The sequence below is a fragment of the Nycticebus coucang genome, chromosome 19 (genome assembly GCF_027406575.1).
Source record: "Nycticebus coucang isolate mNycCou1 chromosome 19, mNycCou1.pri, whole genome shotgun sequence".
Taxonomy (NCBI): Eukaryota; Metazoa; Chordata; class Mammalia; order Primates; family Lorisidae; genus Nycticebus; species Nycticebus coucang.
In genome coordinates this window covers 237,759-256,836 of record NC_069798.1, presented here as the reverse complement: position 1 = coordinate 256,836, position 19,078 = coordinate 237,759, and positions in this window count along the sequence as shown.

The following is a 19,078-nucleotide window of genomic DNA, read 5'->3' as shown; positions in this document are numbered from 1 at the left end:
TGATCTGAGTGGAAATGTTTTCAATTTTATACCATTCAATGTGATATTAGCTGTGGGTTTGCTGTGGATGGCCTCTATCAATTTAAGAAATGTCCCTTCTATGCCTATTTTCTTAAGTGTTCTGATCATGAAAGGATGCTGGATATTATTAAAGGCTTTTTCTTTGTCAATTGAGAGAATCATATGGTCTTTGTTTTTTATTTTATTGATGTGATGCATTATATTTATAGATTTGCATATGTTGAACCAACCCAGTAACCCTGGAATAAAACCAACCTGATCATGGTGTATAATTTTTTTGATGTGTTGTTGAATTCTGTTTGCTAGGACCTTATTGAGTATTTTGGCATAGATATTCATTAATGATATTGGTCTATAATTTTCTTTGTTTGTTGGATCCTTTCCTAGTTTGGGAATCAGGGTGATATTTGCTTCATAGAATGTATTGGGAAGTAGTCCTTCTTTTACTATGCTTTGGAAAATGTTGTATTAGGTACTAGTTCCTCTTGAAAAGTTTGATAGAATTTTCCTGGTTTCCATTTGCCTGTCTCATAGAAGTCCATCCCTTCACCCTGAGTCTATTTTTATCCTTTAAGGTAAGATGACATTCTTGTACACAGCAAATATCCAGTTTGAGTTTATATATCTAGTCAGCCAGCCTATACCTCTTTAGAGGACAATTTAAACCATTTACATTAATTGAGGGAATTGATAAGCCTGATTGTGTTTGGGGTGTCATGATTTTTAGATGTCCAGTGGACATTTTTTCCACTGTGGAAGTTGGGTTTTGTTCAAAAATTTCTGTGAGTTTACTTTGGAGGTAGAGCATTGCACTGGTCATTGTGGAGGATGGGTCTGAGAATATCCTGGAGAGCTGGTTTAGTTATGGCATATTTCTTCAACATTTGTATGTCATTAAAGTATTTGATTTCTCCATCACAAATGAAACTCAGTTTAGCTGGATATGGGATCCTGGGCTGGAGGTTGATTTGTTTTAGGAGGTTGAACGTTGATGACCATCCTCCTCTGGCTTGAAACATTTCAGTTGAGAGATTTGCAGTCATTCTGATATTTCTCCCTTTGTAGATGATGCTTTTCATATGTTTGGCTGCTTGTAGGATTTTTTTCCTTCCTCTTAACTTTGGCAAAATTAATCACAATGTGTCTAGGAGTTGCTTTATTTGGATTGAGTCTTCCTGGGGTTCTGAAACTGTCTACTATCTGAAGTTCTGTATTTCTTGCAAAGCTTGGGAAATTCGCCTCCAAAATCTCTTGGATTAGAGCATCTGTACCTTTACCATCCTCTTCTCCTTCAGGAATTCCTATAAGACAAATATTTGATCTTTTGAAGTGATCCCACAACTCTCTCAGGGAATGATCAGTTTTTGCTCTCCATTTGTTTGTGTCTTTGAGTGTTTGGGAATGTTCAAAAGCTTTACCTTCAGTTTCAGAGATCCTTTTTTCTGCCTGGTCAACTCTATTACTGAGGGATTCTACTGTGTTTTGGAGCTCCTCAGCTACCTTTTTTGTTTCCTTGAGCTCTGCTATCTCTTTTCTCATTATGTCCATATCTTTGGTGACTTTGTCTTTGAATTCATTAATTTCTTGAGACAATCTTTGGAATTCAATTTCTATCTTTTCTTCCATTCTATTCATCTTATTTGCCGTCCATATTCTGAATTCAGTTTCTGACATGTGTCTGTGCCTGGCATCTTCAGTTGTGTCTCCTCTGTCATTTCTTGGGGGAGAGGGTGTGATCTACTCTGGTTCTTCATGTTGCTGGAGTTCTGTTAGGTCCACATCATGTTTATTTTCCACTGTTTGGTTATTGGAACTGGTAGGGTGAGATTGAATTGGGGTTCCCAGGTAGTAGAGATAACCCCTTACCAAAGCACTCAGCTTTGTAATTGTGGCTTATCTCCTACAACCTTACAAAGGTTCCTTTCAAGGTTTTGGCTGGAGACTCTGAGGACCTACTTGGTGAAATAGCAGAAGCTGGCTCTGTTTTGATATCAGACCTCTACCCTATCCTAAGAAGCCATGGTATTAGGTTTAAATCTTGCCTGTGAAAAGATACAAACAGCTGTGGCGCCCAGCTTCCCCCCTTCAGTTCTTTTCTGCTATAGAACTTCAAAGGTCAACCTCAGAATGTCCCCAAGTGGACAGCCCTAGACGCGAGTTCCAATTAAATTGTCTCAAGCAGCGCAAACCCTGCTCAACAGAGAGGGGTTCAAGAGTCTCCAACAGCACAATTGGAGCCAGGGATCCTCACTCCCACCCACCAGACTCAGTCCACACAGTTGTCCACTTCTCTGCTCACAGGCCCAGTTGGAGCCAGGGGTACACCTTGCCCACAGGTCTCAGTCCACACCCCGCAAGCCTCTGCTTGCCAGAGCAGTTGGAGTCAGGGGACCATGCCCTCACCTGCCAGTTTCAGTCCACTGCCTGGCAAGCCTCTGTTTGCAGCCTCTGTTGGAGTCAGGGCACTACACCTCTCCTACAGGTTTCAGTCCTCACTGGTAAGAGGCTTACCTGTCCACTGGAGACAGGGACCACACCCTTGCCCTCAGGTCTTGGTTCACACCCTGCAAGCCTCTGGTCGATGTTTCTGTTGGAGTCAGGGTAACACACTCTTGCCCTCAGGTCTCAGCCCATGCCTGGCAAGCCTCTGCTCGCAGGCCCAACAGGGGATAGGGACCAGCCCCGCCTGCTGAACTCAGTCCACACGGGGCAACCACTCTCCCGTTGTGAGTGCTGTGAGAGCTGGGGTCAACCAAGGTCAACATCACCACTGGCCAGGGATAGTTGTAACCAGGGGACTGCTCCTCCTCCTGCCAAGTGTCCCTTTCTTCCCGCACTATCTTTCTTCCCTAGTCACATTTCTGTCTTGATGGTTGACTGTCCACACTATGCCCAAATCTCTCAGGAAAAGACCAAACACTCTGCACTCTGCTTGGGGCAGAACTTCAGACCACCATGTGAGGGGGGAAAGTTTGGACTTGTGGGGGAAAATATCTGTTCAATTTTATACCTGGCATGGTGGTGTCTAGGTTCATAAGTGGGACCTCCCTGGAGAAAGAGACCTGGTATTTAGTGGCTCTGTCCATCAAAGTAAAATGAGAGGTCCTTTGTTCCCTGCGTGCTCACAGATAGCCTGCAGAGGGCTTTCTGCTTGGGGGATGGGTCTCCCGTTCTCTAGTCGATAGGCTTTGTACCTGTAATTTGTTTTCTTGAATGCTCTTCCTTGGAGTTACAGCTTGCTGAACTTCTTTCTTGGCTCAGCTCCCTACCTTTGGCTTCCTAGTGTCCAATTCCATCCAGTTTTTCTCCCTCTGGTCAGGAGACCCTGCCGAATGTTGCTTCTAGTTGGCCATCTTCCCAGAATCCCCCCAAATCTGTTTTAAATAATGGATAGTGCAAATGTTCACAGGAAAAAAATCCAAACTCTGGGCTGGACGCCTGTAGCTCAGGAACTAGGGAACCAGCCACATACACCAGAGCTGGCAGGTTCGAATCCAGCCCAGGCCAGCCAAACAACAGTAAAAACAACCAAAAAAAAAAAAATAGCTGGGGGCAGCGCCTGTGGCTCAATGGAGTAGGGCGCCAGCCCCATGTGCTGGTGGGTTCAAACCTAGCCTTGGATCCCAGGGCAGGGCTGCTGTGGTCTAGCGATTTGGTTCCTGGCTTTCTGTCACTGCCTGCCTCCAGGATGGCTGTGCTCTCGCCAGGGTGCTGAGGATTTCTCCCTCACAGTTTCTTCTGAGGCCTCTCCCAGGCTTGTCGTGTCCTCAGTGACCCTCCCTCTGTGCACATGAAGTTAAGTTTACAAATTCCCAAGAGCTGAGTCACCATGGAGAGGACCCTGCAGGTGTATCCTTGTGGTCTCCTTGAGAAGACCTGTTCTCCTAGACCTCACCCTTCTCAGGTATCCTCTCTCATTTCCCCCTTTTGAAACTCCAATATATTTTAATTTGGGGTCTCAATATCAGCTTGCTTCTGCAGGTGCCGATATTAATTACTTTTCATCACTGAGATTTTAGGGACTGTGACTCTTCTTGGGTTCTCTACTCAGGCCTTAATAGTACCATGGTGGTGGGCTAATATACATACGAGTTTTTACTTTTCCCTGTATGACATTCTTTCCCCCCTTTTTCTAAAGTCCAGAGTCAGATTAAGACAAGTCCTTTGAGGAGTTTCCTCAGGTAGCCATGCGTTGACCAGCCAGCTCCCAGTATGTGGCTGGAGCAGGGCATGTTGACCATCCTAAAAGTTACCTTTACTTCCCAAGGAGCAGCGAAGCCCTATTCAGCCAGCTGTGATGACTCCAGGTGAGGATTCGTTCCACTTTCACTGCCGTGCATGTGGTCAGGATGATGGTGTAAAGTCCTTTCTACCTTGGTTTCAGGGGGACCAGGTTCTGATTCTGGACCTAGACTTGGTCCCCTTGATCCTCCAGAGAGAAAGGATGTGTAGACACAAAAGACTAAACAGAACACGGTTAATTACCCCAGTGGAGATTTTCCTTGCTACTTTTTCTAGGGTTTTTGTCTGTTTAGTTCAGTGTTTCCCAGTTCTTTTAGGAGTCCCTGCTAAATTGCAGAGGATTGATGGAAGCCTCTTTGAACAACACCAGTGGCAAGGCTTGTATCCAATTAAGCTTTGCTTCCTGGCAGAGTTTACCAATTCCTGTTTTTATGATTCTGTTTATGCACTTTATCCTGTCTAAGCTTTGAGGCCTATAAGTTACATATAATTTTCAGGTGATATTCAAAGCTTTAGCTTATTATTTGCACTATTTCTGTTATGAAGGCTAGCCCATTGTTAAATTTAAACCAGAGTGGCAACCTAAACCGTGGGACAGTTTCTCTGGGCAACACTTTTACTACTTCAGGAGTCCTTTTTATTCTGGTGGGGAAGGCTTTTACCTACACCAAGCATGTGCAGACCATCAATAGCGAGTACTTGTTCCCTGTAAACCTGGGCATTTCAGTAAAGTCTACCTGGAAGTCCTCGAAGGGCATTGCTCCATACAACTGGATTCCTGGGGGTACCGTTGGTCCTTGGCATATGTTGAACTGGTTGCAGGTGACACACTGTTGACTGACAGTTTTGGCTAGGCCTGCCAGGTGGGAGATGTAGAGGTACCGGCCCAGCAACTTCACCAAAGACCCCTGTCACTACAGTGGGTCCTAGAAGCTAGGGGACTGCTACTTGTTCATCTGGTATCTTTATCCATCCTCCCTCTATTTTCTGATTCCCCTCTGCTGCCAGTCATTCCTTCTGTTCCTGGGAGTAGAGAGGTGAGAGCTTCGGGATCCACAGATGAGGGGAGCCACTCGAGACATCTGGTACCATTTGAATGCAGCCCTTTTTGCCTCAGTACTGACCCTAGTGTTCTCTTTAGTGATGTAGAAGCATCTCCTTGATGTCCACGACAGTGCATCACTGCCACCTTCCGGGGTTTCCATACTGCCTCTAGCAAGTACTCTGCCTCTGAAGTATCTCCTGCTGATACTTAATGCCTTTCCCCCCAGAATTTTATAGTCCCTTTTCTTTGTACAATGCCCTGTGTACTTGGAGAGTCAGAAAAGCATACTCGGAGCCTGTGTAGATAGTCACACTTTCCCCTCGACATAGTTCTAAGGTTCAAGTCAAGGCAATTAACTCAGCCTTCTGAGCCAATGTTCCTTGGGGTAGGGGCTTAGCCTCTACAGTCTCTGTTAAGGTGACCACTGCATACCCAGCTCGTTGCTCACCTCATGCCATCATGTAACTATTTCAGTCTACATAGAAGTCCCAGTCTGCATTTGTCCAAGGCTGGTCACACAAGTCAGGTCTGCTAGAATACACATTATCCATAACTTCCATACAGTCATGCTCAGTCTTTCTTCCACTGACTGGAAGAAGCATGGCTGGGTTCGGGGTGTTCTTACATTAGAGAGCCAAAAATATCCCTTAGTGTCCATTAAAGTGACCACAGAGTGGGGTACTTTCACTCTGAGATCCTGCCCTAGAATCAGCTTATCAGCTTCTTGCACAAGGAGAGCAGTAGCGGCTAGAGCTCCTAAGCAGGGTGGCCATCCTTTTGCCACTCCATCCTACTGTTTTGAGAGGTAAGCAGTAGGCCTTGGTCAGGACCCAACCAGCTGGGTTAACACACCTACAGACATCTTTTCTCTCTCTGAGATATATAGAGTGAAGGGCTTGGCCAAGTCTGGTAGCCCCAATGTAGGTGCATTTATCAGCCTCATCTTTAGCTGGGGAGAAGGCATGTTCCTGTTCTCCTCCTCATTCTAAGGGCTCTCCTTTCTCTCCTTTAGTTGCCTCATACAAGGGCTTAGCCAAGACAGCAAAGTTGGGTCCAAAGACGACAAAAGCCAACTGCGCCTAAGAATTCCCGAACTTGCTTTCGGCTTGTGGGGGTGGGAAGGCGATTAATGATCCGCCTCCATTTCATGCCTAGATTCTTCTCCCCCTGCTGGATAGTATATCTGCTGGCAAATCTGGGCCTTTCATTTGGACACTTTATAGCCACATACCTCTAGATGTCATAAAAGACAGTCCATGCCTTTGTTGCAGCCCTCTGGGGTAGGGTGCCATAAGAGGAGGTCATCAACATATTGAAGCAGCACACACCCTAATTCCTCAGCTGGAAATTTCTGGAGGTCACAAGACAGTGCTTCTCTAAAAATCGTGGGTGTTTTGAACCCCTGTGGCAACCTGGTTCATGTGTACTGGATAGCAGTTTCTGTGTTTGGTCTCTTCCACTGGAAAGGAAACAGCCTCTGGCTTCCCAGAGCCAGCCTTATACTGAAAAAGGCATCTTTTAGGTCCAGGCAAGTGAGCCACTTGGCTTCAGTTGGCAGCAGACTCAGCAGAGTATACGAATTAGGCACAGTAGTATGCAGTGTTACAGTTACACCATTTACTGGGAAATTCCCATTTTAGGTTTTAATTTTTCCTGAAATATCTATATAGACCCAGTAGATGACATTTAATACTGCACAGATTATTCCAGTGTAGCCAACAGGTGACCTTTGTTGAGTCTTAAGGCTTCAGAGTAAATATAACTACTGTACATAATTCTATACTCTTTGGCCAGTCTCTTAGTCCCATTAAACAGATCAGTTTAGTAAAACAGTTATGTCTCATTTTATGAGTTGACAGTACAGACAAGGCTGGGATCTTATACAGGTGGGCCACAGCCTCTTTTCTCTTTGAATCATTTCTCTCTCTCCAATTTCTCTCTTTACTAAAGACAAATTATAGCAGAACTAACTTAGTTGCCAAAATAGACTGTACCTTAAGTATACTGGGTCTGATTATTTGCATAAAGTGCAGTAAGAATAATTAATTATTAGCCATCAAGGCTCTTCTTTCCTTTAAAATTGGCTTTGCTGGACTCTTTTACAAGGAATCTCAGGCTGGACTTTCTTGAAAGCCTTTCTCAAGCCCAGGTTTCATCTGTGCCATTAGATACCTGTATGCATTGGGTAAATTCCTCTTCTCTTGAGGTCCCCAAGCACATTTCAATTCCCGGACCCGTCAGCAAGTGACCTTTATTACCACAGATCAGGAAATGTTACTGATGGGTATCTGGCCAGTTTTCGAAAGGGCTTTTTTTTTTTTTTTTTTGTAGAGACAGAGTTTCACTTTATTGCCCTCAGTAGAGTGCCATGGCGTCACACAGCTCATAGCAACCTCCAACTCCTGGGCTTAGGCGATTCTCCTGCCTCAGCCTCCCGAGCAGCTGGGACTACAGGCGCCCGCCACAACACCTGGCTAGAAAGGGCTTTTTTTTTTTTTTTTTTTATTGGCCTTATAAAGTCAACCTGAATTCCTTAACAGTCTGGACACCTCTGGAAATGCTAGTCCAACCAAAGCCTTGGTAAAATAACCAGTGCCTTCATAATGTCCTATAGAATAAAACAGATTCTTATTGAACTTATGCAAATAACTGTATTGTCAGAAAATAAGAATACTTACAAATTGCTTTCAATTTTCGTTCATAAGTACCTCCATTGCTTGAAAAGCTACAAATATCTCAAAACACAAAAAATAGCTTTCTTGACTTCTGGAAAACAGAACATAGAAAGAATCAATATTTCAAACTAAAAGCCATAACAAACTAGCCCAGTTCCACGTAACCGATTTATTTTCTGTTTAAAGTTAGGTTAGCAATCTCATGCACATATTACCTTTCCAATAAAAGTTCTAAAAGTCTGCTTTTAATCCAAAGGTACTCAATTTCCAAAGACATCAGGAATTTGAATTCTAGAGAATTCATCAGACTCTCTTAATTTTTTTTTTTTTTTTTTTTGGATAAAGTTTGGACTCAGTTATAAAAAACACTTTTTTTTTTTAGATTAGTTAAAATTATTGTTGACGGCTTGGTGCCTGTGGCTCAAGTGGCTAAGGCGCCAGCTACATACTCCTGAGATGGTGTGTTAGAATCCAGCCCAGGCCTGCCAAACAACAAAAACAGGGCTGCAACCCAAAAATAGCCAGGTGTTGTGGTGAGCACCTATAGTCCCAGCTATCTGGGAGGTGAAGACAAGAGAATCGCTAGAGCCCAGGAGTTAGAGATCACTGTGAGCTGTGATGCCACAGCACTCTACCCAGGGCGACAGCTTGAGGCTCTGTTTCAAAATAAAATAAAAAGAATTTATAAAAAAATTTATCGTTGACAATATACATTAAGATAGACTAACATTTTATACATTAGGATAGACTAATGTTTTATAATATTGGAACATATATAATTATAATTTATATAAAATTATTATTTTATATTTGGTAATGTTTCCTATATATTTTTAATAAATTAAGTAAGTCTAATTTGTTTTCTTTTTAGACTTTCAGTGGTTTAATATTTTAAAAAGTTCAAATTTAGAGTTGTTTTTTGTTGTTTAGTTGGCTCAGGCTGAGTTCAAACCCACCAGTCTCTGTGTATGTGGCTGATGCTGGAACCACTGTGCTACAGGTGCTAAGCCCCAAATTTAGAGTTTTGATTTTGGAAGTTTTGTTAAATATTAAAGGCTTAAAACATTTGTTTAAACAAAATTACAAGTCTAAAGATTTTAAAGGAAATAGTCAACTAGATTATATGTAAATTTCTTTTTATGAGTTTAATTTAACCTGCACAGATAATCTATAAACATTCCAAACTTTCTTTAACTTTTGCCCTGTCTTTTATTTTCTTAAACAACCATTCTGTTTAGGACAAATCACACAAGATTTTTAAAAATTATTTCTTTTTATTGGAGATGCCGGTCTTGTTTTGTTTTGAGACAGAGCCTCAAACTGTCACCCGGGGTAGATTGCCGTGGCATCACAGCTCACAGCAACCTCCAACTCTTGCTCAAGCGATTGTCCTGCCTCTTCCTCCCAAGTAGCTGGGACTACAGTTGCCTACCACAACACCCGGCTATTTTTTGGTTGCAGCCGTCATTGTTGTTTGGCAGGCCTGGGTTGGATTCAAACCGGCCAGCTCAGGTGTATATGGCTGGCTTGAGCTGCAGGTGCTGAGCCTGTTTTTTTTTTTTAAATTAAATCATAAACACATAGATCATGTATACATTAATGCATTTATGGGATACAATGTGCTGATTTCATATAGAATTAGGAAAACAAGATTCTTTACTTACACAATGCCATTTCCTTTCTGTCTAATTTCTCTTATTCTCAAAAATTTACTTCCCACAGAACAGGATCCCAGTTTATTATGAAGTCACCCATTCACTCGGCCAAACTGATAATTAGGGCAAACAATGACAACAATAACAATAAAAGTTATTTCTGAGAGGAGATGGAATCAAACAATATGAATATTCATACACCACAAAGTACCTAAAAATATACCAATACTAAGTCACTTACAAGACTAGTCACCAACAAAAACATTTCTCTTATTAATCTTAAATATGGGGCAGGGCCTGTGGCTCAGTCGGTAAGGCGCTGGCCCCATATACCGAGGGTGGCGGGTTCAAACCCGGCCCCGGCCAAACTGCAACCAAAAAAAAAAAAAAAATAGCCGGGGGCTGTGGCGGGCGCCTGTAGTCCCAGCTACTTGGGAGGCTGAGGCAAGAGAATCGCTTAAGCCCAGGAGTTGGAGGTTGCTGTGAGCTGTGTGAGACCACGGCACTCTACCGAGGGCCCATAAAGTGAGACCCTGTCTCTACAAAAAAAAAAAAAAAATCTTAAATATGGAAAGAACAAAGATCTTTTTTAATGTCTGCCCAACCAGAGCTCACAGAGAGGAAGGCTGGGACCCCAACTGGTAAGTAAAATATCTCACCCCATGCCGGCTGGTGTCGGGGTTCCAATCCTCCTGCTGCAGCTTTCAGGACAGCAGACTGGTTTGGGGGATCCTGCTCATAGTGCCGAACTGAAGGGGAGCACTTTCCCAGGGAAACTTGCTCTTTTTCCCCTAGGTTGGTTCGCTAAAAAGATCAACTCAACAGTTATAGCAGGAGGACCACAAGAATGATTTCCCAGTTTCAATGATAGTGTTTAAAGATGCCTTCTAAGTGGCGTCTGTGGCTCAAGGAGTAGGGCGCCGGTCCCATATGCCGGAGGTGGCGGGTTCAAACCCAGCCCTGGCCAAAAACCACACACACACAAAAAAGGGAGGGGGGAGAGAAACTGGAAAGTATTTGTGCAGGAGGCAGTTGCTAAGGAGGGGGTGTGGGTAGATGGAGGGAAACAGATTCATTAGTAAATTAACCCGAGAGACAGGTATTGTGCTTTAAACGACCTTGGGACCAGGTATATTAGCATGTGATAAGGAGTCCAGAAGTCCCTTTTCTGATTCTAAATCAGGTTACTTATGTTTTATAGAGGAGAGGCTGGTGCTTTCTAATCAAAAATGGCCTTTTCACTGAAAATGTTCTTTAGAACAAGGAATCATGTTTTGGGGTGAAATTTCCTTAGCTCCTACATCTGCTAAACAATAATGACAACTGCAACAACAACAAAAATAGCTGGACGTTGTGGCGGGCGCCTGTTATCCCAGCTATTGGGAGGCTGAGGCAAGAGAATCGGTTAAGCCCAAGAGTTTGAGGTTGCCGTGAGCTGTGACGCCACAGCACAATATCAAGGGTGACATAGTGAGACTCTGTCTGAAAAAAAAAATAAAAATAAATAAATAAAATGGCTTTATTCCACCTGTGTGCAGGTGGGGTAAGATTTCCAACGGGGAAGAAATACACATGTGGGTAATGGCAAAGGCGGGGGAGGTGGGTGTTTAAAGTTCAGGAAGGTGGGGGTGGGGATATTCCCATCTCTGAGTTGGACAGCTGTTGTAAGGGTAGGGGTTGGCCCATTTACCTTTCCCAGGTGGGACATCTGGTGGGGTACAGTAGGGGGTTGATTCTTTTAGGGGGGTCCATCCTATTTGGGTGAGGTTTGATTCTATCACCAGTATTATGCCAAATAGCAGTATAATTTAAATCAAATATTGTCTGGTTGTAAGCAAGGTATAAAACAGTTACTTACATTTTTTTCCTTTCAAACAAAAAATGTCCTTTTCTCATATACCATGTATTATTTTGAACAGGCGTAGAACTTAGGAGCCATGTTTCTGTGATTTCAAGATTCCAAATGCTTTGGAGACAGTACCATTCTTCCTGAATTAGGTTTACAATCTAGAACTGAAATTGGATCCCAAAACTTACTATTTAATATGGCCCATCAGAGTCTGGGCAAGGTGGCTCACGCCTGTAATCCCAAAACTCTGGAAGGCAGAGACAGGTGGATTGCTTGAGCTCATGAGTTGGAGACCAGCTTGAGCAAAAGGGAGACCCCCATCTCTACTAAAATAGAAGAACCGAGGCAAGCTGATTGCTTGAGCCCAAGAGGTGGAGGTTGCTGTGAGCTATGATGCTACAGCACTCTACCCAGGGTGACAGCTTGAGACTGTCTCAAAAAAAAAAAAAAAAAAAAGGATACGCACGATTTGGACCTAAGAGAGCAGTGTTGTCTTTGGAGCAGTTTTACCTGTTCTCTTATATATAATGCGAAAGGTTGGTGCAGGGGAAAAAAGGTTTAAATAGAGAAAACAATGAGCTGATTAAGCTGATCAAATTGTGTGTGATCTGAGGCAAGGCTTGGTTTCCCTTCCTTTTCCTTTTTTTAAAATCAATTTAGAACAAAGCAATAGCAATCCCAGGAGGAATTTAGCAAATATAGGATTTACTGCTCCTTCCAGTGGCCCTAAAACAGTTCAGAATAAAGTAAATCCAGACTTTTACCAAAAATGGGGGGAGGTCTTTTGCAGGCACTCGCGGACCTACCCCCACTGGCTGCCCCAGAGTCAAAAGTGGGTTCGTGGGGTACCAAGTGGCATGTCTCCGACGAGTTCCTGGGTGTCTCTGACTCCTGCCAACTCAACCAGCCACCTGTCAACCGAAAGGTGAAATAACAGACGCTGGAACTCAAAGACATTTAAAGGGAATTTTATTCTCAGCCGAGCTTGCAGACTGGAATACGGGCTGACTCAGTGTCAGCTGAGGACGCATCCTGGGCAGGTTACGACAAACGGGGTGTTTATCTCTGTCAGCTCCGTAGAAATGAGAGCAGTGGGCAGGAAGCAAAGTTGGTTCCTGCGGTCCCGACTGGTGCTCAGCGACTTTGTACAGGAGAAAAAGCGACGAAGACGTCGTTAACAGACGTAGGGTGAGCCGGCAGCGAGCCCGCACCGGTCGGCAGAGGCGGTGAGGTTACTGCCCCGCAGGCAAGCCCTCTCTCCGCGCAGCAGGGGCGCCCCGGCCCACCTTGGCCCTCAGCGAGTGGCTCAACCCATACGTCTAGGCCAAGTTGCTCTACCCATACGTCCAAGCTGCAGTTCCTTAAAATGTTTTTTTTTTTTCCTGCGGACTTCCCTTTTTTTTTTTTTTGTAGAGACAGAGTCTCACTTTACAGCCCTGGGTAGAGTGCCGTGGCCTCACACAGCTCACAGCAACCTCCAACTCCTGGGCTTAAGCAATTCTCTTGCCTCAGCCTCCCGAGTAGCTGGAACTACAGGCGCCTGCCACAACGCCCGGCTATTTTTTGGTTGCAGTTTGGCCGGGGCTGTGTTTGAACCCGCCACCCTCGGTATATGGGGCCAGCGCCCTATCGACTGAGCCACAGGCGCCGCCCGGACTTCTCTTTTTCTAACGAGGACTTGACTGTGACCCCGCCAGCCGGGGACGATTTTGCAGCCCCCTGTCTGCACGGTGCAGCTCTCTCGGCTTCGCAGTAACTGACTCACCCACCTCCACCCCGCCCTCCTGCCTAACCGCAGAAACCCGAGAGCCCCCTGCCAGGCAGCTCCGACACGGTTGTGATTTCTCAGACGTTCTAGATATAAACTTTATCAACTCGACTTCGAACTGCCCCTTTTCCCTAGGTGGAAAGGGGACCGGGGCTCAAGAGAGGACCCTGGGTCTGGCTCCATCCTCCTGGCAGATGCTGAGATGGGACCTACAGTATCTGGCTGGAGCACAAGCTCTATTCCGGCCCAGCAGTTTGAGGTTCAGAACGACATTCAGAAGGTGCTGCAGCTGGGGGGACCCCCACCCCTGGGTCCCCACGTTCTGTGCTTTGCTGCCTCGCCCCTCCTCCATGACGGCGTCTAGGCCCTTGACTGCCTCTTGGGTCCCAACGGGAAGCGACCTGGGCCTGCGGGTTTCTGGGAAAGTCATCTTCTGGCGTGACCCTGCCGCCGCCTCTGCAAGAGGAGCAGGGCGCTTGGATCGGGCCCCCCATTCGGCGTGGTACTCGGGTTCCTAATTCTCCCTCTTGCTTCGCAGGGTTCGGGTCTCGCCCTCTCTGCCCCCTCCACACTCCAGGTCCCCCGGCAGACTTTACATCAGCAGATCTTTTTACCCCTCCACTTTTTTTTTTTTTTGAGACAGAGTGTCACTGTGTCGCCCTATGTAGAGTGCTGTACCGTCACAGCTCACAGCAACCTCAAACTCTTGGGCTTAAATGATTCTCTTGTCTCTGCCTCCCAAATAGCTGGGACTACAGGTGCCCGCCACAACGCCCGGTATTTTTTGTTAAGGTTGTCATCATTGCTGTTTAGCTGTCCTGGGCCGGGTTTGAACCGGGCAGCCTCGGTGTATGTGGCCAGCGCCCTAACCACTGTGCGACGGGCGCTGAGCCCCACCTTTCTTTCTTTTTTTTTTTTTGTGGTTTTTTGGCCGGGGCTAGGTTTGAACCCCCCACCTCTGGCATATGGGACCGGCGCCCTACTCCTTGAGCCACAGGCACCGCCCTTCTTTTTTCTTTTTAAGAGCAGTTATAGATTCTCAGCAAAATTAAGAAGGTACTTCTGTCCCCTGCCCGACCCCCACGCAGGGCATCACATCTTTTTCAAGTTGTTTTATGGTCTTTGTCAGCAGGAACTTAACGGGCAACGCTTTGTTCTGAGTTCTTCCCGTGATGGACTCCAAGCCCTATCTCACTGCCCGCAGCTGTCTGCGCTCTGCGAAGTCTCCTGCCCACCTGCGCTGTAAAACTGGATTGTTTTCAGGCAAATGTTTCTCTAAAAAAGAGAATAATCAAAAGCTAATGTTGCATTTGCATTTTTTTGCCCCCCCCCAAAAAAACCGAAGAAGGTATTGTTTCATTATTTCATTTAGTTTTGTGAATTTTCCTTCAGATAAAAAAGAGGAGAAAACAGTTTTTATTACCCTTGGAAAACATCATAGGTGTTTTATGGTGCATACAAAAAATGCTACAAAGTTATTAGATAAAATTGGAGAGGAAGACACTGGGAGATTGTGCTGTATTTGATTCAATGATGGAAACACTTGACGTTTTGCAGCGGCAGAACCACCGTCAACCCTGAGATAAGATCTGTCCTAAACCGGGACCTTGGTCGCTTGGACGCGCGTTCGGATCCCGAAGCCACTCTGTCCTCCAGGTGGTGTTGGTGGGTGCACAAAAGGGGCGACTCACGGATGTGCTGGTCCCCTGGGCTGTCTTCACCAGGCCTCCATTTTTCAATCTCCCTTTTCTGCCACAGTCTTCATCCAGCTCCAGTGCTTAAAGACACCAACGGCAACAGCACTAGTACATGAGACATTTTCAAGGAGGACTAAAATGACTTGGCGCATAGCTCAGCGGCGAGGGTGCCAGCCACATACACCGGAGCTGGCAGGTTCGAATCCAGACCGGACCTAAACAACTAAGCCCCCCCTCTCCCCGCCCCCCAACACACACACACACAAAGATATCCGGGCGTTGTGGCAGGCGCCTGTAGTCCCAGCTATTTGGGAGACTGAGGCAAGATAATCACTTAAGGCCAGGAGTTTGAGGTTCCTGTGAGCTGTGACACCACTGCACTCTTCCCAGGGTGACACAGTGAGACTCTGTCTCAAAAAAAAAAAAAAAAAAAGAGGAGAGCTAAAATGGAAATCTGGCGATTATCAAAATAAGTCAGGGAGTTTGATGGTCCATCACAGGAAGAATTCAGAACAAAGATTGCCCAGTTGCTGACAAAGACCATAAAACACCTTGAAAAAGATGTGATGCCCTTTGTGGGGTTGGGCAGGGGACAGAAGTACTTTCTTAATTTGCTGTGTGAACCTACCACTGCTATTGACTTTGGAATAGTTCTGATTGTACCCAACAGATAAATTTTTACCCCACGCTCCCCTCCCCCACCTCCTTCCTCAGTCCCTCTGTCCCTGGTGCCTGTGTGTGCTCGTTTATCCGGGCCCACTCATTACTGACAGCACATGGTGTTTGGTTTTTCACTCCTGACATACTTGGCTTAGGATAATGGTCTCCAGTTCCCTCCACATTGATGTAAATGACATTGTTTCATTCTTTTTGATGGATGAGTAGTGCTTCATGGTATATTTCTACCACATTTGCTTCATCCCCTCATGAATTGAAGGAACTTAGATTGATTCCACATCTTTCTTTTCCTTTTTTTTTTTTTGAGACAGAGTCTCAAGCTGTCACCCTGGGTAGAGTACCGTTGTGTCATAGTTCACAGCAACTTCCAGCTCTTGGGCTCAAGCAATCCTCTTGCCTCAGTTTTTCTGTTTTTAGTAGAGACAGGGTCTTGTTTTTGTTCAGGCTAGTCTCAAACTCATGAGCTCAGGCAATTCACCTGCCTTGGCCTCTCAGAGTGCTGATTACAGGGGTAAACCATCTCGCCCAGCCTGATTCCACATCTTTGCAATTGTGGATTGTGCTGCTGTGAACATTCCAGTGCAGGTGTCTTTTTGATAACACAACTTCATTTCCTTTGGGTAGATAGCCAGGAGTGGATCAAATGATCAGTCTATATTTATTTCTTTGAGGAAAATCCATGCTGTTTTTCACCATGTTGTTCTACATACCAGAAGTGTATAAGCATTCGTTTCTCTCTGCACCCACACCAGTATCTATCTATTTATTTATGTATTTATTTCACTTTTTAATAATGGCTACTCTGACCAGACATGGTGCTCACACCTGTAATCCTAGCACTCTGAGAGGCTGCGGTGGGTGGATTGCCTGAGCTCACAGGTTCGAGACCAGCCTGAGCAATGGTGAGACCCTGTCTCTAAAACTAGATGGGCATTGTGGAGGGCACCTGTAGTCCCAGCTACACTCTGGAGGTTGAAGTAAAAGAATTGCTTGAGTCCAAGAGTTTGAGGTTACTGTGAGCTATGACACTACGGCACTCTACCAAAGGCAACAAAGTGAGACTCTGTCAAAAAAAAAAAAAGGCTACTCTGATAGGAGTAAAGTGATATGTCATTAAAGTTTTAATTTGAGTGATTAGGGATGTTGAGCATTTTTTCATATATTTGTTTGCTATTTTTGTCTTTCAAAAAACTTCCCTTCATGTCATTTGCTCACGTTTTGATGGGGTTGTTTTTTCTTTTTTTTTTTTGAGACAGAGCATCAAGCTGTCACCCTTAGGTAGAGTGCTATAGCATCACAGCTCACAGCAATCTCCAACTCCTGGGCTTAAGCAATTCTCTTCCCTCAGCCTCCCAAGTAGCTGGGACCACAGGTGCCTGACGCAATGCCCAGCTATTTTTTGGTTGTAGTTGTCATTGTTGTTTGGCAGGCCCGGGCTGGATTCGAACCCACCAGCTCTAGTGTATGTGACTGGCACCTTAGCCGCTTGACCTACAGGCGCCAAGCCGGGGTTGTTTTTTCTTGATGAGTTGAGTTCTTTGTAGAATCTGGATATCAATTCTTTTCAGATGCATAGTTTGGGAATATTTTCTTCCATTCTGTGGGTTGTTTATTCACTCCACTGATTATTTCCTTTGTTTTAAGTTAATTAAGTTCAATTTCTTTTTTTTTTTTTTGTGGTTTTTGGCAGGGGCTGGGTCCCTACCGCATATGGGACCGGTGCCCTACTCCTTGAGCCACAGGCGCCGCCCAAGTTCAATTTCTTTATTTTTGTTGTTTCTATATGTGCCTTGGGGGTCTTAGTCATAAATTCTTTGCCTAGGCTAATGTCTAAAAGTTTTACCTACATTTTCTTCTGGAATTTTTATGGTTTCATATGTTACATGTAAGTTTTTATTTATGTATTTATTTATTCAGAGAGAGTCTCGCTTTGTTGCCCAGGCTAGAGTGCCATGGCATCAGCTTAGTTCACAGCAACCTCAACCTCAAACTCAAACTCCAGGGCTCAAGTGATCCTCCCAATTAGCTAGGACTATAGGTGCCCACCATAATACCTGGATAATTTTTCTATTTTTAGTACAGACTGGGTCTCACTCTTTCTCAGGCTGGTCTTGAACTCAAGGGATTCCCCCTCCTTGGGCTCCCTGAGTGCTAGGAATACGGGCATAAGCCTTTGCACCTGGCCAACATTTAAGTATTTAGTCCATTTTGTTTTTTTGTTGTTTGTTTCTGAGTGGGACTCTTACTCTGTTGCCCCAGGTTGTCATTGTTGTTTAGCAGGCCAGGGCCAGGTTTGAACTCACCAGCCCCAGTGCATGTGGCTGGCACTCTAACCACTGAACTACAGGCACCAAGCACACTTTGAGGAATCTTTTGATTTCCGTCTTAATTTTATCATTGATCTAAGGTTCATTCAGCAGCAGGTTGTTTATTTTTCATGACTGTGTAGATTTGAGTGTTTCTCTTGGAATTGATTTTTAGTTGTATTCCACTGTGGTCTGAGAAGATATACGGTATGATTTTGATTTCTTGAATTTTCTTTTTTTTCTTTTCTCTCTCTCTCTTTATTTTTTGGAGACAGAGTCTCAAGCTGTCGCTCTGGGTAAAGTGCCATGGCATCATAGCTCAGAGTAACCTCAAACTCTTGGGCTCAAGCATTCCTCTTGCCTCAGTGTTTCTATTTTTAGTAGAGACAGGGGTTTTGCTTTTGCTCAGGCTGGTCTTGAACTCATGGGCTTAAACAATCCACCCACTTCGCCCTCCCATAGTGCTTGGATTACAGGCATGAGCCATTGCGCCCTACCAATTTTTTTGAATTTTCTGAGACTAATTTTGTGGGCTGAGATGTGGATAAATATTAGAAAATGTTCCCTGTGCAATGACAAAAATGTATATTCAGTAGTTATGGGGTAAAATATCTGTTGGATCCATTTGTTCTAGCCTTATGTTAAGTCCAGCATTTATTCATTTTCTGCTTCAGTGTTTTGTCCAGTGCCATCATTGGGGTGATGAGGTCCCTGGCTATTAAGATGCTACTGTTCGGGGCGGCGCCTGTGGCTCAGTGAGTAGGGCGCCGGCCCCATATGCTGAGGGTGGTGGGTTCAAACCCAGCCCTGGCCAAACTGCAACAACAACAACAACAAAAAAAAATAGCCAGGCGTTGTGGCGGGCGCCTGTAGTCCCAGCTGCTCGGGAGGCTGAGGCAAGAGAATCACATAAGCCCAAGAGCTGGAGGTTGCTGTGAGCTGTGTGACGCCACGGCACTCTACCGAGGGCAGTAAAGTGAGACTCTGTCTCTACAAAAAAAAAAAAAAAAAAAAAAAAAGATGCTACTGTTCATTTCTTTGCTTAGACCTAGAAGAATTTCCTTTATGAAACTGGGAGCTCCTGTGTTAGGTGCAGGTATATTTAGAATTGTTATCTCCTCTTCTTGAATTGCTCCCATTAC